The sequence below is a fragment of the Haemorhous mexicanus genome, chromosome 6 (assembly GCF_027477595.1).
Source record: "Haemorhous mexicanus isolate bHaeMex1 chromosome 6, bHaeMex1.pri, whole genome shotgun sequence".
In the NCBI taxonomy this organism is placed as follows: domain Eukaryota; kingdom Metazoa; phylum Chordata; class Aves; order Passeriformes; family Fringillidae; genus Haemorhous; species Haemorhous mexicanus.
Window position 1 is genome coordinate 52995584 of NC_082346.1, and position 22511 is coordinate 53018094.

Consider the following 22511-nt stretch of genomic DNA (forward strand, 5'->3'; position numbering starts at 1 on the left):
TTATGTGTGTTGCAAAAAGGTGGTTTAAGGACAGAATGGCAGCCGTCACATCCTGTTGTGTCAAGTTTTATCTTCAACATTGCTTTATTATTAATTCTGAGTTTAATTTTGGAGAGTATTTAAAGCTAGTAAAATAGATTCTAAAATAAATGGAAAATTCTGTTTGACTTTTTTATTTTCTAAAAAACAGCTCCTAGTGATGTGTTATCCTTTTCAGCACTGACTTAAAAAACAGCTTCAATCCACCCAAAAAAAGTTACATTCACTGATAATCAAATTATGTTTGAGTGCAAGGAAATAGTATACACAATATCATTTAGAAGCCCTTCATTACTTACATGGACAAATGACTTAACCCGTTAAATGTTTTTTTAAATATAAAAGTATTTTCTCTTGCATCGTGAGGAACAGCTTGTATGCCAATATATAGCCAAATGCTAAGGAAATTGAAACAAAACCCCAAAGACCAAAAGACTCATACAAGCAAATTTTGTAGCTCTGTCAGAACGAATACCAAAGGAGAGTTAAATAGAACTTTACAGCAGGATTCTAAACAAGACAAAACATGAAAGAAAAAAAAAAGACGTCTTTTCTCTGCAATCAGTAAATTTATAAAATATGTAATATAAATGGATCATTATAAGACTTTGCCTGTTACTTTTCCTGTCAGTTTTAAGCATATTGCCTAAAGCTTTGTTATCGTAGTATTGTAGTTATCAGATGAAACGACATGGCAAAACTCCCTGCTTACTTTTCCAGAGTGTTTTCCTCACTTTCTGCAAATTACATTGGAGCATATTCAGTGCATACGCTTCTACTAGTGGAAAGAACCATAACATCTTTTTACTGTCTAAATAAATATTCCTTAGCAAAAAAGAAGCACGTTGTCAAAGATAAAAAGGTTTGTTTTGTTTTAAAGTATAATACAAATAAAGGAGGTAACTCAATATTTTCTCTCTGATGTGTTTGCATAAGGAAAAAAGCCCTGAAAAAACTCTAAAAAGAGCAGTACAAGTGTATATGATACAGGAAAAACACTTAATCCAAGCCCTCCGTGTAAAACACAATTACAGAGAGTTAATAATGGCAAATATAATTAAATAAAAAGGCTATCCACAGAGAATATACAAGTGCATCCTTCAAAAAAACCCCAAACCATCATGTTTCAATAATATGATGCTGTGCTTTCCTTTGTGGCATTCTTCATTGACTAGGCTGATAATGAAAAGATGTCAGGGAGATTCACAGTTTAGAGTTGTATTTTCTTCCTTTCTTTTGTGCTGTTTCTTCCCATTTATGGCTGTTTTCCTGCCTTTTCTCTGTGTGAAGGGTATGAAATAATTCATAGTTATGTTTTCTTGTGAGATGTAGGGCTAAATTTGACTTTATTATCATTACTAAGAGCATGCAAGTTAAGTTTACTCAGTTGAAAAAGACACAATGATGTTCTTCTTGATACAGAAACAGCTATATGGGCTTTTATAGGTTTTTTAGTGTAGGCTTCTTCTTCTGTCCTAGATTTGATAGCTACTCTATCAGCTGGAATTATTTTTTTTTCTTCCTCATTCTCTTTTTGAAAAAAAATCATTCTGATTTATCTAAAAGCACATCAAAACATCTTTATCTGTTCATAGTGAGTGAGAAATTCCTTCAGATTAAAGTGGGGGGCGGAGGGGGGGCAGGGGGGAAGGAGGGAAGAGAGGCAAACAATAAAAAAAGCTGAGACCAAACCAGTTTGCCTTCTCCTTTTGTGCAGCGCATGTAATGACTGAACTTTTGACTTTAAAGTTTTTCTCCAGCGCAATAATGTAGAAAAGGAAACAAACAAACAAACAAAAAATATCCCCTTGGTGCAAAGACTGGTCTAAGGCAATACCTGGTGAGTGGAATTTGGTTTTTTTGGTTGTTGTTGTTTACTTGAAGCAGATAAAACACCCACCTTAAACCCGCCCTCTATTCAGTTCAGCAGCACCTCCATACTCCAATAAACCGTTTTCATTCCATCTGGCGTGCGTTTGCTCTGAAGACATTTTCCTGTCAATCTCTCCTGCCACATTAAAAATCTGTCATTACTATTGCATTGCCGCCTGGCTCCTGAGATTTGTCTGACTGCTTTATTGCTCCGCTCATTTTTTTTTTTCTGCTACAGCCGAGAAGCAGAAATAAAGGTTTGTTGTTGAAACATGGCCGCAAGGAAAGTAGGAGGCACACATCTGTCAAGGTATTACCTTTCTTCAACCAGGGATTAAGGTGTTTTACTGCTCTCGCTACTGAGCAGTCACACTGAATAAATTTTCTCAGTAGAACATAAAAATGAACTCATACATTTTGAACTGGGTTTCATTCTTTCAAGCCAACCCATATAATTATGCAATGGCATCAGTGTTCGGGGGAAAAAGAAGAGTCAGAAACGTTTGTGTGCACGCCCCCCCTTCTCTCTCCTGCACCACCCTTTACATTTACATTATTTAAATGCTTATTAAGAGGGCAAGACTGAGGCAATCACTACTGGGGAGAGAAATGGTTTTTTACTCTTCCTTGTTGTTGTTACTGGATCTCTTGCAAGGTCAGACAGGGTGCAGGGCTTTGCTCCCCATGTTTTGTGTCTGTGACCACAAAATATGCCTGACCGTGAATATTCACTGGTAATTCACATTGAAGCAAGCCAATAGAATTGTGATTTCTGAAATATTGTTTCTTGAAAAAAACTAGCAGTATTAGCTGCCATGTAGCCTTCCCATTTCTGCTGCAGACATTAATTTTACACTCCCAATGGTACAAATAAAAATAATTTAAAATGTAAGTATAACGAGTGGAAGTGCTTGTTACACTAAGACAGAGCATGCCAGACCATCCTCCTCCATCCTCTGCTGGACAGTCGTGCCTCATCATTTTAGTACAGTTTAAAAAGGTCAGACTTCTAATGCAGAAGGGGTTATCTCACAAAATAAACATTAAGGTGTAGGCAAATGAAGGATCAGGTCAAACATGTCTGTGAAGGGGGGCAATATGAGGAGTTTTTTGTTTGTTCTTTGTAGTGTTTTTGAGGTTTTTTTAATGAAAAGGCATAGTATAGCTTTTAATTTGACGAGACCCCAGGAGAGAAGGACTAACCTCAGCACAGGAACCATAGTCTTGTACAAACTTTAGGAAAGAATAGTTAAGAAAATACTACATAGACTCAGAAATCACAGGTCCATCTGTGGCATGCCAATACCTCCAGGTAGCTCTGCAGCATGTCCCCACCATCAGTTTGACTCATTCTCTGTTTTGCCCATTCTCTAATTTGCCCATTCCCTGCCTGCTAACTTCTGCAATGCGTACTCTTAGGCTCCCCTTTGGAGTGAGACAAACACCTCCCACCAGAGAAATTAACTTGTGTCATTGCTGACTGACATATTTATTTAGCAGTAAGGTAGCTCAGTTCAACAGAGAAATATATTGGATCTACAGTTCTACTGAAAAACTGCTGCTTGAACAAAAGCAAATGAGCTATCCCGCAGGTCAGCAGATAATCTGTCACTCACTTATTCTTCACAGTGTCCCAGGAAGGTCATAAATCTCCAGGATATCGGTTCAGTACTGTATTCCCCCAGCCTCCACTTTCTGCTGGCTATTGGCTTTTTTCCATCCATTTCAACCCAGTGAAGACACAAGGAAAAGTGAACATTGTGAAATTTTACACTCCTCTTCCTGGTCCCACCTCCTTCCCAGAGCTAAGTTGCATGACTGATTTTACAGCTTTCTCGTGCCAGAACAGCACCTGGGAACATGTCAGGCTGGATTGTGAGGTAAAGCTCCATCCCAAAATATTTCCAGGTTTTAATTCTTCAGGGGAAGGAACCATCTTCTTGTTCTGTGTTAGTATCTAACACCTTGCACAATGGGGGATTTAGGGATGTTACATAGTGCTGCAGTGCAAATGATAAGTAATAATGTGCCTGCGGAAATATAGTTCCTTCAGCTACTTTTTTTATAGCATCCTTCAATGTTCCTCTTTGGCTTAAACCATATTTGTAAGTAGCTGGTGCATAGGAATAAACAGATATAGAGAATAATTGGTGCTAAGGACCTTGTGTCTGCAATGCCTATCTTTTTGGGGGGGTTACCTCAAACTAATTCTAGTCTGGTGCCATGGACTTAATGCACGTTAACAAATGGCATTCATTAGGTGTGACTGCAGAACAAAACTTCTATGTTTTTTTCATCTGAAAGAAACCCAGTTTGTGCTCCCTGAGTCCATTCCTGCAGTGCAAGCCACAGCCCCCTCTCAACACACTGGTGTGAAATGCAGCTGATGCCCTCTCTGAAGCCCCTTGCGTTTGCTAGGTCCTGTGTGTGACTGAGGCTTCTCCATGGGTGCTGTTTGCAGAGAAGCAGTGCACTAATCTGCTATGCCAAGTAAATTCTGCAATGTATAGTTAGGATGCAAATCATTTGCAGATAATCAACAAAAAAAGAGGGAGAGAGAAACATATGCCTCTCTTAAAGAATTCTTTTACTTTTTTTTTTTTTTTTTTTACACAAACAGCTTTCTCAGTGAGTTTGTCTGATATAACCCTCAGGGAACTTGAAGTCTGTAACAGTGTTACACTTGACTGTAAATTCAGATCATTTGCACAAAGTGGGGAGTTTTGGGTGGTCTTTCAAAATCAAGTTTCAATATTTTTTTCCAGAGATGTGTTTGCAGATGATGGCCCTTTACCTACTAACTTCTTCTGTCCCAGCATACATAGTTGAGAGTCAAAAATGCTGTCAGTACCTGTAGTTTCATTTGCAAAGCCTGTCTGAAGTGGGTAACTGCTTCATACATTTGGGTGTGTTTAAATTACATATCAGGATACAGATTAAAGATGTCAAATGGCTGCTTGCCAAGATACTTTAAAAATCAGATCATATTTTTAAGAGACAACTATAAGGGGCCCAATTTCCAGAAAATGTGACACTACTGGCAGTCCTTTTGGGAACCTCAGAGTTCTCTTTTCCTCTAAAACAAAAAGCCATGTCCCATTTTTTTTATTTCTGCAACTCTTTGAATAAGAACAGTTGAAACTAAAAGGAATGTCATATCTCATTTCTCATTAAACTGACCACTTGATTTTAATTACCCAGGAAAAACATGGCAATATTTTCCCATGGATGAGGAACCTTCCCATCTAATCAAAGCAGCTGGAAGCTTGAATTTAGATATGCATAGCTGGTCCACACAGAGGGATATGGTTGATAAGTATCTGAGATGAGAATCTGGGCTATACAGTTTGATCTGGTTCTTGGGTTATCTGTCTAACCATGGCTGCATCTCATCCTGTCAGGCACTGGTTATCAAAGCTTTACGTGCAGTCCCAATGGAAAAAGTCAACTGCATGTATTATCTTCATTCCAAGAACCAACTCCAGATACACAGAGCTTTAATAAGTAAATGATTTTTTTCTGCCCACAACTCAATAATTAATACCTCCTCTCAAAAAATTAATTCAGGCTGCCTTCACATGACAATTTTAGATTCTGTGTTCTCATCTCAGTTAACATAAAGCCACTCCTTGCTCTGTGCATTTAGGTCATCCCATCTTCACCTGCTTTTATTCTCCTGGTATTAGTAGATTTAAGTTAGATCCACTTCAGATATTTGTAATTAATAAAAGGCCCTTTTCCTGAGTAAAACTAAATGTACCCATCTTCCTTCCCAATAGGAATGTGGAATTCACTTGTTCCAGTTTCATAACTGTCCCTATCACACCTCTCCACAGAGTGCTGTCAGCTAGTGTCAGCTACCCAAGGACAGATGCTGCTTTAAGTATGGGAAGAGCAGAGAGAGTCTCTTCAACCATTACCTTTTGAGGGAAAGAAAGGGCACAGAGCTGTCCAGAGTCAAGTCTTGATTTATTTTTTTTTCACTGATGAGAGTAGCAGCTTAGCCTGTTTTTTTCTATATCACCTGCCACTGGAAAAGAGCACATTAAGCTTCTGCATGGGATGTCCAACACCTGAACCAAAACTACGGTGAGGAAATATTTATGGGAATATCTCCTTTGCTTCCATCCACTGAGCTTTTTTACACAGATACTGCTTTATCGTGATTAGTCACATACAGATTTACCAAGGGGCTTCCTATTCCCATTAACTCCAGCCAACAAAGACCCACTTCTTTACTTTGTCAAAGGTCTGTTGAGGTGGCAGCTGTACCCATCATTTGCAGGATGTACAGAAAGATATTACAGAAGGGAAAGTCATCCACTGATCTACAGTGAGCTCTGAGAGAGAGATGTTTTTGTACCTCAGGCCTCCTGAACTAGAGAAGTTCATGTCCACTGTGCAGTATCTGTGTGTGGAAGCAGGGGAGGCAGCAGCTCCCTTGCCCATTCTCTCCCAGTCTCTGCAACACTGTGGTCACTGACCTTGCAAGTACCACACAAGCAGCAGTGGAACAGGCTCAGGGATGTGTGCTTGTGAAACCCACATGGAATCACTCCCAACAAGATTACTGCTCACATGCTTACCATTACATGTTGAAGCATCTTCTGTGTCATGGTGTCTCATCTCTCTGCTGCTAGGAAGGTAGTACCATGGATGATTGGTGCAGAGAAGTGTGAGCAGCCCTATCCCAGGTTTTCTTCTACAGGGCATGCACTTTGACTTGTCTTTTCTGTCTCCCTCTGCAGTGGTGTTTTGAGAAATCAGATCTTCCACCACAGGGAGAACTTTCCCTGCTGATCCCAGTGCTGTACATCAGAACACTACTGCATGCTGCATTGCAAGCGTGGTGGCAGACATCTGGCATCATCTTCCAGGGGCTGCAGTTTATGATTTTTTTTACCCTAATATCAATCAAAAGTGATATTGGTATTCTTCATTAATCAAAAACTGCATTTTGGATAATAATTCACTAAAGAGCTCCAATAAAAATTTGATAATTTTTGTCGTATTTGCCCTGCACAGCCCTATCTAGTTTGTGCTTCCTACGTGGTAAGTGCTTACTCTCTGATAAGCTGCATTGGCTCACAAATTAAACCAAAAAAACTGCTTCATTCTCCTCACACTGTGCATACCCAGGAGATTTGGAGAAGAACAGGAATGGACAGAGAGGCATTCTCTCTTTAAGTCTGTCCATCAGATACCACTGCTAACATGTGTCAGAACAACCTCTGCAGCACGTGGTGCTGGAGGTAGCCTTCAGGAAGTGTTTCTTTTTTGCAAGCCAGTGAGTGCTTTAGAATCCAGGTCTATTTGAGTACCTCTCAGGATGCTTTCCTGTCTTCTATGGGTGGACCCTGTGCCGCACTGTGCTCAAATATTTATAGATTACTACTATGCAGGAACTGCAAGGATAGATTGGTTTCCTCTTCAGAAAAGAAGTGAGAAGAGCAGAAGCCCCACCATCCGTTCTGATCTCTGTGCCTGCACTTGGTGACAGGAATAAGTTTTATTATGAAATAGAAGAGCTCTTACCCCAGAACACGAGGTGAAGTGGCTGCTCTTGTGTCTCAGCTGAGACTGAAACCAGCCTGGAAAACCTGAGGTCAGTTTCCCTAGGGAAAGGAGCCTGCCAGTGTGACATTTCCTTCTGGAGGGTGACTGCAGCACCTCAAGGGTAACCAGGGCTCTGTGGCTGTTTGTTTGTGCTCCGTGGTGCTGTGTCCTGCAGGGCGTTTGTAAGTCCATGAAATAATGATGAATCGAAGGGGCAATTAAAAACCACAGTGACATTGATCTGCTGAAATTTCAGAGGGAATTCGGGGCCCACAGGGGGACTGTCCATCTTACCTCATGCAGGGCCAGCTTGATTAGCCTGCTGAGGATTGCAGATGGAGAGGCTGCTCACCTGTGGCCAGGAGGGCTCCCAGTGCAGCAGCCCTACTGGCTTCACAAAGCAGCAAAACAGGAGGATGGGGAGTTCATGGTCACAGCTGCCACCCTCTGTCCTCGCAGAGCAGCAGAGAAATCATTTAAAGATACAGATCTGTTTTCCAACCCTTACTCTTTAACCCACAGGAGGCAAACCCCATATTTTTACATAAGGACTTTTCCCTTACTAAGAAACATTAGGTTTTCAGAATTATTTGTTTTATGTGTCACTATTTAACATTGATTCACAACTAAGTCTTCTGGTTTAATCCACCTTCTATTAGTTAATTTTCTTAATTCAAAAACTCCAGAGGACATTCCACATCAACTTCTACCTCTATATGGAATTTCATTTAATATTCTAATTCAAAACAGAATAAATATAAGCTAACTTGGGATCAATTACTTTCCCTCAGATAACAAGCTCTCTTCCTTCAGTTTGGACTTCAGTTTTGACTGAGGGATCATTTCTTAACTGTAACTTAAAGATTATGGGTTTCAAACTACTTCAGAAGCTGTCTTTATGTCAGAGCAGAGATAAATAGAGAGCTCACTCAGTTAACAGTGATGTCATAGTTTTCTTTGGTAGCTGGCATATTCTGTGCATCATTATATAACCGCAGAATTTTTTACATTCTTTTTATAAATCCCAGCCTATTTTTCATTCTTTGCTTCCTCCCACTTCATTTGCTATTGACGGCTGCTGCTAAAGTTCCCTTACCTCTTGGAAAGGAAGTAGGTTAAGAACAGAAAAGAGAACTCTATCAGATTAAGGCAAACGTGTGGGTCCTACTGAGAAATGATGCATCTTACAATAGTACCAGCAAAACAGCTTACTTTGAAGGCTGAATTGCTAAATATATCCAGAGACTTCTGTGAGCCAAAAGCAGCTGTCTTCTGCTTGTTTTCAGTTGTTAGACTCCTGGTGTCCCAAAAAGCACAGCCTCATAGAGGGTCAAAATTGATGCAATCAGGATAATAAAATCACTCTGACAAGGCTACAGTTTGTACTTAGTTTATAATTAGGAGTCTGCTCTCTCAGGTTAAGATACTGTAAAGTTCCAGTGAATTGTTAAGCTATTCACAGCACTCTGATGCTACTAAACTAGGAAAATATAAAGTCCTAAAAATATCCTCATGTAAACACATCAGAAATGGAAGGATGGGAAATCCAGACAAAATAGAAACCCATCTAGAGTTGTGTCTTCTACACTGGAAAATGGTGAGACTTTGCAATATTTAATTTGAGGCTAGCTGACAAAGAAATATTATCTTTAAAAATGAAGTGAACCAGAGTCTCAATTAGTATGAATTTTAAGTATTTTAAGGTGATTTTTACAAATCACAGATTAAGTTTTTTGCACTTTAGAACTGAAAGAACTTATTCTGATCAACCTATTTTTTATCATTCTAAATACAAAAAAAAAAAAAAGATTCCTTGTGACTTCTAATCTGTAAGGAAAATTATTACAGGTTTCTGATTTTGGACTGTATCTCTCTTTCTAGAGACTTCTCTGCCCAGATGCAGAGAAGTTGTCTGTCTGCCTTCATAGACCTGTTTGAATACCTCCAGCCAAACTTCCCTTTTCTGTCTAGAGGACATCTCATTTTTGCCAAGGTTCTTTAATGCAGTGTTCACCCCAACACTCCTTACTGATTACCTTACCTCTAATCAAAGTTGACTAGCAAAGTATGAATTTTAAACACCTCTCCCCTCTGCAGTGAGAAATTAGAGGTGTTTCCATAATTACCTACTATGAGGGCCAAAATGTTGAAGTAGCATCAAAACCAGAGAAACTTACTAAAAACTCATCTAAGTTATTGTCTGTACTAAGGTTACATTGAAAAGACTTTCGAAATCTTCCAGTCCAAAAAGCTCAGTACCAGAATAAAATCCTGTGCAATCCTATTGTACTTTGAGTGTGTTCCTGAAAAAGAAGATTTCTGAATTTTCAGAATTATGTTGGTTTAGATTTTTTACTTTCCTCTGGGTCAGAAGAGTATCCTATAGGTTACGGATTTTTGCTTTTCATGTGCATAGAAATGTAAAATTATTTCATCTATTAATTTATATTTATCATAAGTTACATGAACTAGATGCCCATCTCTGGCGCCCAAATACAATTTCAAATGTATCCAGTACCTCCCTCCCTCACCTAGCTAAGGATGTGAACTGCATTCTGATTTTTTGTCCAAAATTGACAGCCATCAGTATTCAAAAATCCAGACTCAGCTCCCCAAATAATGTGAAGCTAGCATAGAAATCCCAATATTTTTAAAACCCATCTTATATATTGGCTTTAAAATAAAATGTATTGAAGTTTTAAAGGTTCCTTTTTTACAAACTGTTCTTGACAAACAGAAGCTATAAATGGTGAGCTATAAATGCTCATATTGCTTAAAATAAAATATGGAAGTTTTTTTTTTCTTTCTTTCCTACAGCACCAAAGATGGTGGGATTCCTGATGCAACCTGGAAAATTGACTACACTGCCTGTTTAGCTGTCCACAGTGAAAGGATCTCAGCATTGACTTCTACTCTGCATCAATATTTACTGCTCCTTTTGAGCAGAGTGGCTCAGAATTAGTGACCAGATTTTTAATTAACAGCTGAGCTCAGTATTTTGGGTGGTTTAAGTACTGTGCTGTACCAGTTTTCTGGGCAGAGCTGGCTGAGGTGTGCTGAACACGCAGATTTGTCCCGGTGTCCTCAGCCCACTGCCTGCTTTGAGATGACACACCTGGGCTCTTCCACTGGTTTAGGGTGTGCTCACAGCTGGGCAGTGATTACCTCTCCTCTGTAAATGGCTTAAATCACTTAGTGATGGGAAGCTTTGCAGGGCCTCTAAAATACGCATTTACACAGCCGTATTCATTTCTCGGTAGCCTGAAAAAGATTTTTCCAAAGTTAAACATAAACATTCAGCTTGCAGGTGGAGCCCATGGGACATGCTCACCTGCCTGGAAAATCACTTTAAAAATTAGCATGTCTGCTCTGTAATATATTATGTGTGGTTTCTTTCTTGCCTTAGAAGAAATGAAAGCATTGACTGAAGGGCCCAGATTTTATTGTGCTGCACAAAATTGCTTTCCAAAAGGGCTGGACTGGTAAAAATATTGGTTTCACCTTTGCAACACCTCTTTCCCTCAAGAGAATTCTCCAAAAGTACCAGACTTTCCTGCTGAGTCAGCCCAAGTGCCTGTGTTAATAGCCTCTGGAGAGATACACCTCAACACATCCACAAAATGAAGCCTCCAGCTGCAAAAGTCAGAATTTCCATATACAATTTTCTTATATTCTAACCAGTCTTCATGTCAGTTCCAGAGTCCCATGACACCTCATGCCCTTATATTTTATCTGTCACACTGTAGTTATAAACCAATGAAAAATAGCCAATGTCTTATACATTTTGGTTAAGGCAAAAAAATTAAATGCAAATATACTAAACCAAAATATCCTGACAGTGTTTCAAAATTAAGAGGAAACACCACAAACTAATAGACCTGAATCTTACCCTCTCCCAAATTAATATTAAGGTCATAGACAAGTCAATGAAATGCTCTCTGATTGAGAAAGTCCCCATCAGTGAAGAGGTTCCATAAAAATTAGAGCACGATAATTTTGAGATGATACAGAAATAACAGTGTTTATTACCAATGTTACTGGCTTTAGGTTTAGCTAAGCCTTCACGCACAATGCACAGAGAAATGCATAGTCCTTCACTGACAGAAACAGTTTGCAGTCTAACCAGAGACAAAATGGCTTATTCATCTTATGGCCATTATTCCACATAGAGTGAACTGAGAAAAGTCATGGAATAGCACCAGAACTGTCCAAAAATTTTATGGATTGACCACCATCACATGAAGTCCCTGTTCAGTGTTTCAGCTTCTATTTCATTAAAATAAAGCTTCCCCACAATTTGGGTTCTTGGCCCTGCCCATTATGCTGCCAGCACATACCATGTCACTGGTAAATGCCGTGGGTTCAACAGGTCAGTGGCTGCAGTGGCGTTGGCAAGGATATCACATTTGCCATATGGACAAGGCCAGTCCCCTGCTGGACTGCCCTGAGGACTGTTCCTGGTCTCATCTCATACCATCTCTGTGCTCCCCCATCCAACTCTCTTCCCTCAGGGACTCTGCAGGAATCTGTGCTCTTCCTGCTGAAGGGATTAACCCCCATTCCTAACCGACCAGAGCTATTGGTCTGAAGTCCATGTGTCTTCATCCTGCAAACATGGTTACTGGAGCCCACTCACACAGGCCTAGGGGAAGGACTGGGAAAGAGGTACACAGATATCTTAGGGCTGATCTGCACTTCACACAGAGCACTGTTGTGTTTGACATATGTCTTAGGTGAGTATGGAGTTATATCAGTGGAAACCTATGGTTCATTACCAATCTGCTTTGGTCCTGGAGGAGGGGAGGTGGAAACAGGAGGGGGGAAAAATACCCAGATGGGAAATGAACCTGTGCATCTCTCCTGGGAAAATGCATTTCAGCCATTCAAGCAACAGCCTAGCCTATGGAAAAAAAGATTGTTCTTTCCAGCTGTTATGCCAAAAGAAAAAATAAATTTAAAATGGAAAAGTGAATAAATTGAGCATATTTTTATCATGCTTTTTCTTACAAATTACTTACAATGTTCTTGTTTCCTTTGAGGAATCATTTTTAGTATTAAAGTAGTCATACACTTTTCCAAAAAGTGCTTCCTGAAAAACCGAAACCATTATTATCTTAAACTCCCACACAGTTTGTTTAAAAATATCTTTAAATACTATTAAAGAACAATCATTATGTAGGTTTATAACTTATGAGTAGGAAGCAGAAACCATCAATGAATCATATTATTTCTCCTGCTGTAACAACACCACCATCAACTACCACAATAACAAATAAGTTTATGCTCACTGTATACCTGTTTTGCAGGCAGTTTCCTGCCTTGAAATCTGCATAATAAGTAAGCTGTGGTAAGTGCATTATGCTGTTTACTGCCAACCCACTGTGGACAGCCAGGCATGCTTGGTCTAGTGCATTGCTCCTCCTTTGGGTGCAGCTCCTTGCTGAAGCGTATGGCAGCCCTGAAACAGCAAATAAAGCTTCTACAGATTCTAGAATCTGCTTCTTAAAGATGCTGCCAGATATACAGAGCTAAATATTCAAATTATTTTATTCTCATACCCTGTATTTTTTCTTTTAGTTAAAAGCAGCGATTTTAGTTGTAGAAAATATTTTCAGTTGTATGCTGCTTTGCAGAGGGAAGTGACAATAGGACATTGGTGAGGGAAGAGAAAGATTGCAACAGACACAAAAAAAACACCATGGAGATCAATATTTAATCTAGAATTATGGGTGTACAGTATGTACTGTGCATTTTTTAAATTTAACTTGGCTTTTACTATTACTCAGTAGGAGGGGAACAGATACTGAGAGCCCTGGATAGCAACCATAAGAAGCATGTTTAAATACACATATTTTCAGGAGATCTGTAAATACAAGAAGGAATGGATGTCATCTCTCCGATACTTTTTCATGTTGGAAAATCTGAGAGCTTTACCTGGGAGAGTTAATTTCAAGTGAAAGAATTTGTAAAATAATTTCCCAAGTTTATGCTGCGTAGTATTACAGCACATAGGAAAAGATGTTTGTGTTACCCAATTCTTGAATAAAAAGACAATGTGCATATCACTTTTCCCAGTGGAAACACTGATGGTAGACAGAGTTATAAATAAATACTAAGTCAGGAATCTGTGTGGGAAAGCCCCCATCCTCTTTCTGGTTTCAGTCAGGAAGGATGCAGGTAGCTCAGACTAATTCTGCTCAGATAGTGCTAGAAGAAATTATGGCAGCTTGTATTCATCATGATTTTAACAATGCTTTGAGTGTATGCATGTACATACATATGTAATGCCTCTCTTATATGGGCATTTATATGGCACTTCTAGGCTTTTCTGAAGGCCTTTGAAGTTAGCTGGCCAGAAAGGATTAGGCACCAAGGGGAGGAAAATTATTTTAAGAATTTAAAAATTATGTTATCAGGTATCATCTGCTTGCTAATGAAGCTTCAAAGTTATTTCCAGGGCAGAATTCTGCAGATTGCTCCAGAGAAAGAGTTCAACGGTCTATCTAAAAACCTCATTCCATCATTAATGAGTGCTTAACCCCAGAATATTTGAACTTGGACTGCATGACCAGTAGTCAATTTTCACTAAGAGTTTTTTTTTTTGATCCTGAAAATCTGTAGCCGTGTCATCAGCTCCTTCTTAATTATACCGTATTCTTTACATCTGTCCTGCTAAATAACTCTAATTGAAATAGCACCGGCGTGAATTTTCGTAATGTTCCCCCCAAGACATCCCGAAAGTGACTCACACGAGAAAACAGACTGAAGTCACAGCTGGAAGCACGTCAAGGATCATTTCCATTTTTACATGATTAATTTGAATTTAATATCTTAAATCAAAACCTGATTAATTTAAATAAAATTTTGATGGTGCCCTGCTTCTAATATACATTGCAGTAATTAGATTCAGCTTAATGTGATTTTTTTACATAATTAAAAAAAAGAGCAAGTCAAGTGTAACAATGCAGAGTTGGTACAAATCTGTCCATATATACACATATAATACACATGGGATTTTGTTAAGACGTTGCTCAGGTACAGGAAAGATCACAGCTGGGTGTCTGTGCTATAGCTCAGCTTATGGCATATGTAGGATATTCCCCTTTTATTTCACTGCAATAGGAATGACTGTCCTTAAAAAAAGAAAAAAAAAAGACAATAATACAGCTGAAATCACATAGAAAAATAAGCAAAAATATTAGCATTGCAACATTCTGGGTCAACTTCTCAGTTCTAGCTCTTCTCACATTCCAAACAACTGTGCTTGAAGAATTAGCCCTCTGTATCCTCCAAGTGAACATCTGCAGTGGACTATTTACAACAGCCTTACAGGACTTCTGTTTTTCGTGAGGCTTACAAAAATTCTTTATAAAATAAATTTTTACTGCATTTTTATATGGTTGTCATGGTTTGACTTTGACGCAATGTTAGTGCTCTTATGAAAATTATTTCTTTTTGGGGTTTGCTGTGAGATATGATCAGAAACAGAGTAAAGTAGGCTTTAGCTTAGGAATGAAAGGAAAAAAACTTAATTAACTTACAATTATATATAAAGAGAAATACACTTGCCTCTCTTTGATTATGCACAATGGTCCTGTGCACTGTGAAAGCCACAGAGGTAGCAAACAGCAGTTCTTAGGTATTAGGATCAGTTGAAGCTCACCTGCGCCACACACCTGACCCTGAGGCTGGTTATGATCAGTGCCTGTGGCTGCAAATGTCCAGTGCTTAGCAAGCAAAGCTTTGCAAGGTGCACTTCAGGTAGCACTCACAGCAATATTTTAGGTGTTTCCAGCATCTTTGTAGCAGAAGAAACTATTATCATAATCTGAGCAATGGATTCACCTGCAGGTGTAGATGGAGATTCTGTGAAGTCATACCACAAAATTATTCAGGCCAAAATCATGGGGAATCTACAGATGAAGTAGAAATTTGAAGTTTCTGAATTTGTCTGAAGGTTTATTTAAAATTTACTTTTGTTTAAGGAAAAAACATCCAATTCATTACTGTAAAATTTGACTGTCTTAGGTAGAAAAAAAAAAAAAAAGCAAAAAAACCCCAAACACTCTTTCCCTGTTTCCCTGTCTCAAGTGACCAATTTGCTGATCAAATTATTCTTCAATAATTAGATCTTTCTTCAACAATGTAGTGAAACATCAACCTGACTCTTCAGCAAGGAGTAATTCCAGTATATATCAAACCTCTTGATTTCAATGGGACACTCCACCAGCTTTAAAATGCTGGGCATGTGCTTAACTAGTAGTAAATCACTATTAAAGAGAAGACAATGATGGAGAGTGAAAAACTCCTTTCCTGCCTGGGGCTAAGAGCATTCAGGGAGATGCAACCACTGTTCTTCCTTTTATGAGGGCAAGTAAAGTAATTCAGGTGTATTTGATGGCACCCAGTTTTCCAAAAGCCTTTTTATACAATATGTTACAGATATTGTGTAATGGCACACAGGTAATTTTCCGTTTTAATACTGCTTTGAATAAAAAATTCTTCCTTGTCGGTGAAACTGGTGGAGCTTTGCTGATAATTCAGACAATTCAGATGATCTGGACATTCTCCCTGTCTTAAAACTCTTCCCAGAACCAATGAAGATAAAGAAACCAAAAACACAACAGGTGAAAGGTTCAAGTCAGTTTTCAGCCAGTAAGGCCAGGTTAAATGCTTTTCAGCAAAAATGAGAAAAAGCCTAAAGTAGAAATTGAAGAACTGGGCAAAAACAAAGACAACTTTAGTTATAAAACAGTCAGAGAGAAGGAAGGGAAACTAGGTTACAGAGAAATTAATGAATCAGATTTAGCTGCTGCAAGAATGCTACATAGAGTGATTTACAACTCTGTCTATTCTTCAGGCTCTTAACTATCTCTTCACTTTATTGAAATTGTCAAAATTCTCATTTTCTTGCAGCATCGGTCCCTCACAAAGTCACTGTCAAAGCAGGGGCTCTTATGCCATCCTACTTGGCTCCTCAAATTTACAAACATACTACCAGTGGGTCACTGAAAATGTGTAGATACAAATTAAATATGTTGAGTTTGGCCAATCAACCCTTCAAGACTTTTACTTCTGTGGATTTTGTAGACAGAAGCCAGTGAAGTTGAATACTGATTCCAAAGAACTTGCTTATTCATTATTCATTGCAGATAACTAATAATAAAAAAATGCCACCTTTTATCTTACAGCTAAAACTTTTGATGACAATCAATTTTTTTTTTTTTTTTAATTCTAAATTTAGGCTTCTCTAAATGTCTACTACAATATGATCCAAAAATAACAGCTTAGTTACTATCTGGGGAGAAACTACTTTTGAGCTTATATTCTTATTCAGAAGTTAAAGTCAACACAAAATTAATCGTGAAGGTTTATCTATAATGTATCACCATTCATTTCAGAAAAAAAATATCTTTGCCAGCAGCAGAAGGGAAGTACTTTCAAGCAGTTACATTAAACTATAGACTCCAAGGGGAAGATTACAGATCTTCCATATTCAGCAACATGAATCAAAACTCTTAGGAACTAGTCAAACTTTCTTTTCTTTTTCTTTTTTTCTTTTTTTTCTTTTTTTTTCTTTTTTCCCCTTTTATTACTTGCAAGGCAGCAGGGATTGCTTTTTGTATAGGCTGTGATTTAGATGGCTAATTGAAAGTAAGCAGTGGTGAGCTGCTTCCTTGGTAAAATATTACCAAGACAATCTTATCTGAGTTTACAGAGTTATTTTCAATTTGTAAATGGTGTATTCATTTCTACTAGATAAAACACCTTTAAAAATCCTAGACCCAGGCATGACTAGATTTCTGTTGCAACTGCTCTGCACTTTTTCACCCCACACAAATGCCATCCAACCCACAGATATATCTAAACTTCCTCTCCTTATGAATAGTTTTACTATTAAAAATAAGCTCAATCCATTTTATGGTAAATAAATTTAATGATATACTGAATTCTCATAACTTTGAGTTGATGTCATCCTGCCAGATACCTGCTCTGCAAGAGAATCTCCCTCATTAGAGCCTACACCTCTTAGAGTCTCACCTTTGCAGATTTATCTCTTGCCTATAACACAAAGAAAATCCTGGGCTTTGTTTCACCATTATAATAGATGTAAATTAGTGTTTTGCCATTGTTTGTTGCTGTAATCATAGAGGCAAGTATATATTCCTAACAGCTATCTTATTTTCAATTTGCAAAGCATACTGTGCTTAATCCCATGAGGCAGCCTGTGGTTCTAGATATGAATTTAAAAAGGTAATTAGACCTGGGTGGGATGGCAGGGAGATTGCCCCTGAAATAGAAAAAGGAGTTTCCTGCCAGGTCCAGAGGGGTCTTTGATAGGTCCCAGGCTGGTCACAGTTCTTGTCCTAGTTTATTGCTTGTTTCCATTGTGTGAAACAGCTTATTTCTTCATGTAAATGTAAATCATGTTGATACTAGTAGAAGTATTTTGTTGCTACTTTTTTATTTTAATCCAGAAGGGTCACAGAGTTTGGTTTTAGGGACTGACAACAAGCTATGTTTTTCCCAACGGTCTCTGCATTTTTTACAATCAAATAGATAGTAAAAGTGACATATTGATAAAAGTTTCAAGGCATCTCTGGTGGGTGGCAGTAATTTTAAACATCATACAATCATCATTAAGTCATTTATGTAAATGAAAAGTACTTGGCAACTCTGTATGGAAAGAAATAGCACCACTTTCTCTGCATCTCTGCTTTCTCTCTCTCTCCTTTTCCCCCTTTGCTGGCTGTAGCACAGTGCACACTGTAGAGATGAACTCTCCTTTAGGGCTGTGTGAAGAATTTCTGCACAAAACATCAGACACCTGTGTGGGTCAGCATGTGAGGAGTAACTAATGATGAGACAAAGTCAAATTAATCTATCATGAAAAATGTCTAAAGGAATTTCTATAAGCTGAAATCAATGTGGTGTACTGATGAGTTAAAAAACAAACAAACAAAAAAGGAGGTATATAGATTTATATGGGTTTGGATTAGGTGGCTTCTTACCCCATTCTCAGTCTCACCATTTGAAACCTAGATCCAGATCTGAGTTTTGGGGCATTAGCACAAGTGTGGTTTGTATCCTGCAAATCTCAGTTTGAATTGCTGACTGGTTTCAAGGGAGACTACAAATCTCCCTTCCGAGGAAATGAAGGGTAAGAATCTGATCAAAAATTGACACTGTCAACTGAAGTCTTTCTGAGGAGGAGAACTGGAGGCTGTTTGAGCTAAAGTGTTTTTGTTTGCCCAGATGCCTGCTAATATTTAAGGGCCAGATTCTGCCCTCAAGCTGCTTTGGTAGGCAGTGTGTGCGCTCACTGTTGGGAAGATTCTGTGCCTAAATGTTCTCACTTTTCAACACATTGTTACCCTCCCACATAACTATTCAGGCAGAAAAACAAAATGGTGAACCTCCCTCAGGGGTTTTAATGCAAGTCTGTTGAGTCACCCTGCATTTTGGATTGAGTTAGGGGTGTAGTATCAGGTTGGAAGGCGATGAAGATGCCAGGAATGTATGAGGAAAATTCTGTTCTCAGGCCAGTAGATAAAGCATAAATTCTATCCCCATATCAGTGCACAGGGGCTGTTGCTAAACCTCCAGAGGCAACTAGCCAGTAGGAAATATTAGGCTCAGAGACTTAAACAGACCATTGCACAGCCAGTTGGCTCAGGGTTGTTTCTGCTGGGCTGTGGCTGTGGCTTCCCTGGTGAGAGTCTGGGAGTGTGCAGAGCTAGCCAAGGCTGCTAAAAACAACTTTAGTGCATCATCAGTGTCCTTGCACTCCGCTGAAGCCATCAGTAGCACAGGATTTACATATTTCCCTAGCTCCTTATCTTGTTCTTTGCCCACTGTGTCTCTGAGCAAAGCACTTCCAGGAAAGAGGGTCTTATGTAGTCCAAGCTCACATTTCCATACTTAACATCAACTCTGCAGGCTGATTCTGAGCTGGAATTGTTTTGGAACTTTACACCACTCTCCCTGGCAGAAAAGTGACATCACAACTTCTGCTTCCTGACAGAACCTTCCTTTAAGATTTCATTGAGGATCACTTATGATAAACACCTCCCAAGAATGCTTATTAAAGAAATTAGAAACTATGGTACATCAGGAAAGACATATGTTCTAATTGAATAGAATTATTTATTTATTGAAAGCCTGTATTGTTCATAATGCCTAGGGCACCAGTCTCCTTTTGCTAGATTTTTAAAAATGAATGCAACATTTGTTTTAAGGGAGATACTTCTTACATATTCCCAGTAATCAGGAATAGACTAGAGTGCTTCATGGCTAATAAATAGCAGTGAGAAGAAACCTGGATGAAACTACAGTACAATTTGAGTAGATTCAAGTTCTAATTTAGTTGAAATCCAGGTTGGTGGCTTTTTGAGGGCTGTAACTAATCCTACTAAAAATTAAAAGAAATTTATATCAGAATAAAAGTTTGGGGTTTTTTGTTTGTCCCTAGAGATAAAGTAAAAATTATTATGAAGAAAAGCAAAATTCCCAACTGAATATGTGATGGGAGAACTAGTAAAACTGAATTCTAGTAACCCTGAGGTCTGAAAATGCAAAAGGGAATGGGTGAAACATGATTAGTTCATTAAGTCACAACTGGAGAGAAGTGATATCTCCAGTAACTGATTCAGAAACCTTAAGGTATTTTACAAATTCACTCAGAGTTAACTGTTAGAACTCAGCATATATGTGCCCCACTCAGAGGAGTTGCCACAGGATCATGTTAAGCTGTTTGCCTCAAAAAAGTTATCAGCTGCTTTTGATTTCGCTACATGAAGGAGATTTCATCATAGACTCACCAAAACTGTCTTGTATGCTTGAGACACCACCAGCACCCCAATTCCACAATCAGCCTTCTGCTTCCTTTTTCTTTGACCAAAGTATAAGTATTAAAAGGAATTAACCCCTAAATCCTGTCTCTTATTCCCTGTAGTTGCAGAACATCATAATACTCATCACTAGCAATTCAGCTGCAATCAGGCATTGGAGATGACAAGAAGTCATGTGGATGAGGCTGGGTGTTGTCTAGCCCATTCCAAACCAGAAGGCCTGATCCTAAAAATGCAAAGGTAGAAAGCAGGCTACTGAGTAGCACTGCAGCATTTTTTTCCTCCTTACACTGTATTAAGGCTGGCTAAAGAGGCAGCCTCAGAAGTTAGGAAATCCCCAAACAATGTAATCAATCCTTCCATGCCTGTGGTGAGCAATAAAAGTTTATATGAAACCTCCAGCACTTCACACTGAATGGCTGAAAAATAGCACACATTTATCAGAATGCCTGAAAACACACCCCATTCTGGCAGAGCAAAGCAATCAGTGAAGCCATTCTTCACCTGAAAGATTTCCATTCTGTTTTGCTAACATGCTATACTCAGTATTGATGTGTCTCTGAGCACAGAGCAGCGCAGCCGCTGCGGTGCTGGCACAGCTCATTCACACGGCAGCGACGTCGCCGCCGCGCTGCTCCGGCTGCACCGTGGGGCTGCAGCTCCTGCATTAAAGCTGCACCCAGCAGTGCTGACAGACTAAAGGAGCTTGCCAGGGTTTCCCCCAGAGGATTTAATTTTTTTTAAGGGGCTTTAAATCTGGCTGTTTTATCACGGACCACAGGTCCATGAAGGGATGCTAAATGGATTAGGTGAAGGTGTACCCTCTAATAGCCCTAATCCAATCATTGTGGATGGGATTGGATTGCAAGATGCTGCCACATTTTTTGGGACTTCCCTAAACAGCAGTATTGATTGTGGTGCCTGGGGACAGAGCACTGGGATGGCCCAGCTGTTGGTTTGTCCAGGTATATGCTCCCTTACATTTTCCCATAAGGAGTTGAAAATCATATTAGAATCAGATCCATGCCCATATCAACATTCTAAATGGCTTTAAATCTCTAAAACTCTCCATTGGAAACATAAAATTCAACTAAGGAGATTCAGATCCTTTCTATGAACTTCTTTAGGAGTTGTTTACCAACTCAGTGATAGTCGACCTGCAAAAGGTAGCATCTGAGTTTGCAATGCTGGCGTATAAATCTCATATTGTTAGTCTTTCTTACCAGATGTTTTCCACTTATTTTCCACAAGTGTCATTATAAAGGAAAAAAAACAGCCACATTACATGGTATATATGCTCTTGGGATTCTATTTACCACTAAAAGTAAAAAAAAAAAGAAGTAAAACAATTTTTCAGATAGTTAACTGAGCACATCAAAAACTTTAAAAGCTTCATTCAAGATAAGCTTAAAAAAAAAAAAAAACAAACCACCACCAAACGGCTCTAGAGCTCTCTTTATAATAAATCCATGGCCACTTTCGAACTTCACAGTTCTCACTGTCCTGTACACAACTCCCACTCAGTACATCACGGCAACAGTACAGATGGAGTTGTGATCTTCTTTACTCCAAAAGCACAGTCTTGTAGCTAAAGAAGGATATCTGTTAGCAGCTCAGGGTCTATATCATAGAGCTGAGCAATTCTCAGTACAGTGGTACATCCTGATTCGACAGGCAATCCAAATATCTGCTTCCTCTGCTGCACAGCTTCTCCATCAAAAAGGTTCTCGACATGCAAAACACTCAGCCTTCACTGTTGTTTTTACATAAAGTTGATTTAAGTGAGCAGAGTTGTTTATCATTGAGCTAAAGATCAGCATAGAACTAGATAGCTTTGCAAGTTTTTTGCTTTGCCCTCCTCCAATTAAAAATAAAAATGTTAAAATTTCCAAAAGGGCATTTTAAAGCCTACTAATTGATAATGCAGAGAGTTGAGACTTTCTACAGTGATGGGAAAAAGAGGAGGGGGAAAGTCACCAAAATAAAAAACCCAGTTTTATGTCTTCTGTAGCTGTGCTCTACTTGTGGTTTTGGCACTTACCAGAGCAGCAGTAAAAGCTGGAAGCTGCTGATCACTAAAAAGCATGGCCATGCTATCTCCAAGGAATGGCAAAGCAAAGTAAGGATATGTTGATCTATATATCTCCTAGGTAACCACCATCTTGAAGATCATGAAACTTCTCTATTTATAGT

General features: G+C 38.8%; 1 long non-coding RNA gene across 2 annotated transcripts in view; it reads right to left on the reverse strand.

The window, feature by feature from the left end:
* LOC132329324 (uncharacterized) overlaps nucleotides 1–22511 on the reverse strand; it is a 43455-nt gene that overhangs the window by 13035 nt on the left and 7909 nt on the right. Inside the window, exons 1-2 of one of the 2 annotated variants that reach the window (XR_009487022.1) lie at nucleotides 3528–4086; nucleotides 1940–2047 (exon numbers count right to left, since the gene is read on the reverse strand). This is a non-coding gene — a long non-coding RNA (uncharacterized LOC132329324). Of the gene's footprint in view, nucleotides 1–1939; nucleotides 2048–3527; nucleotides 4087–22511 lie in introns of those variants that run through there. The other variant, XR_009487021.1, reaches the window with a different exon arrangement.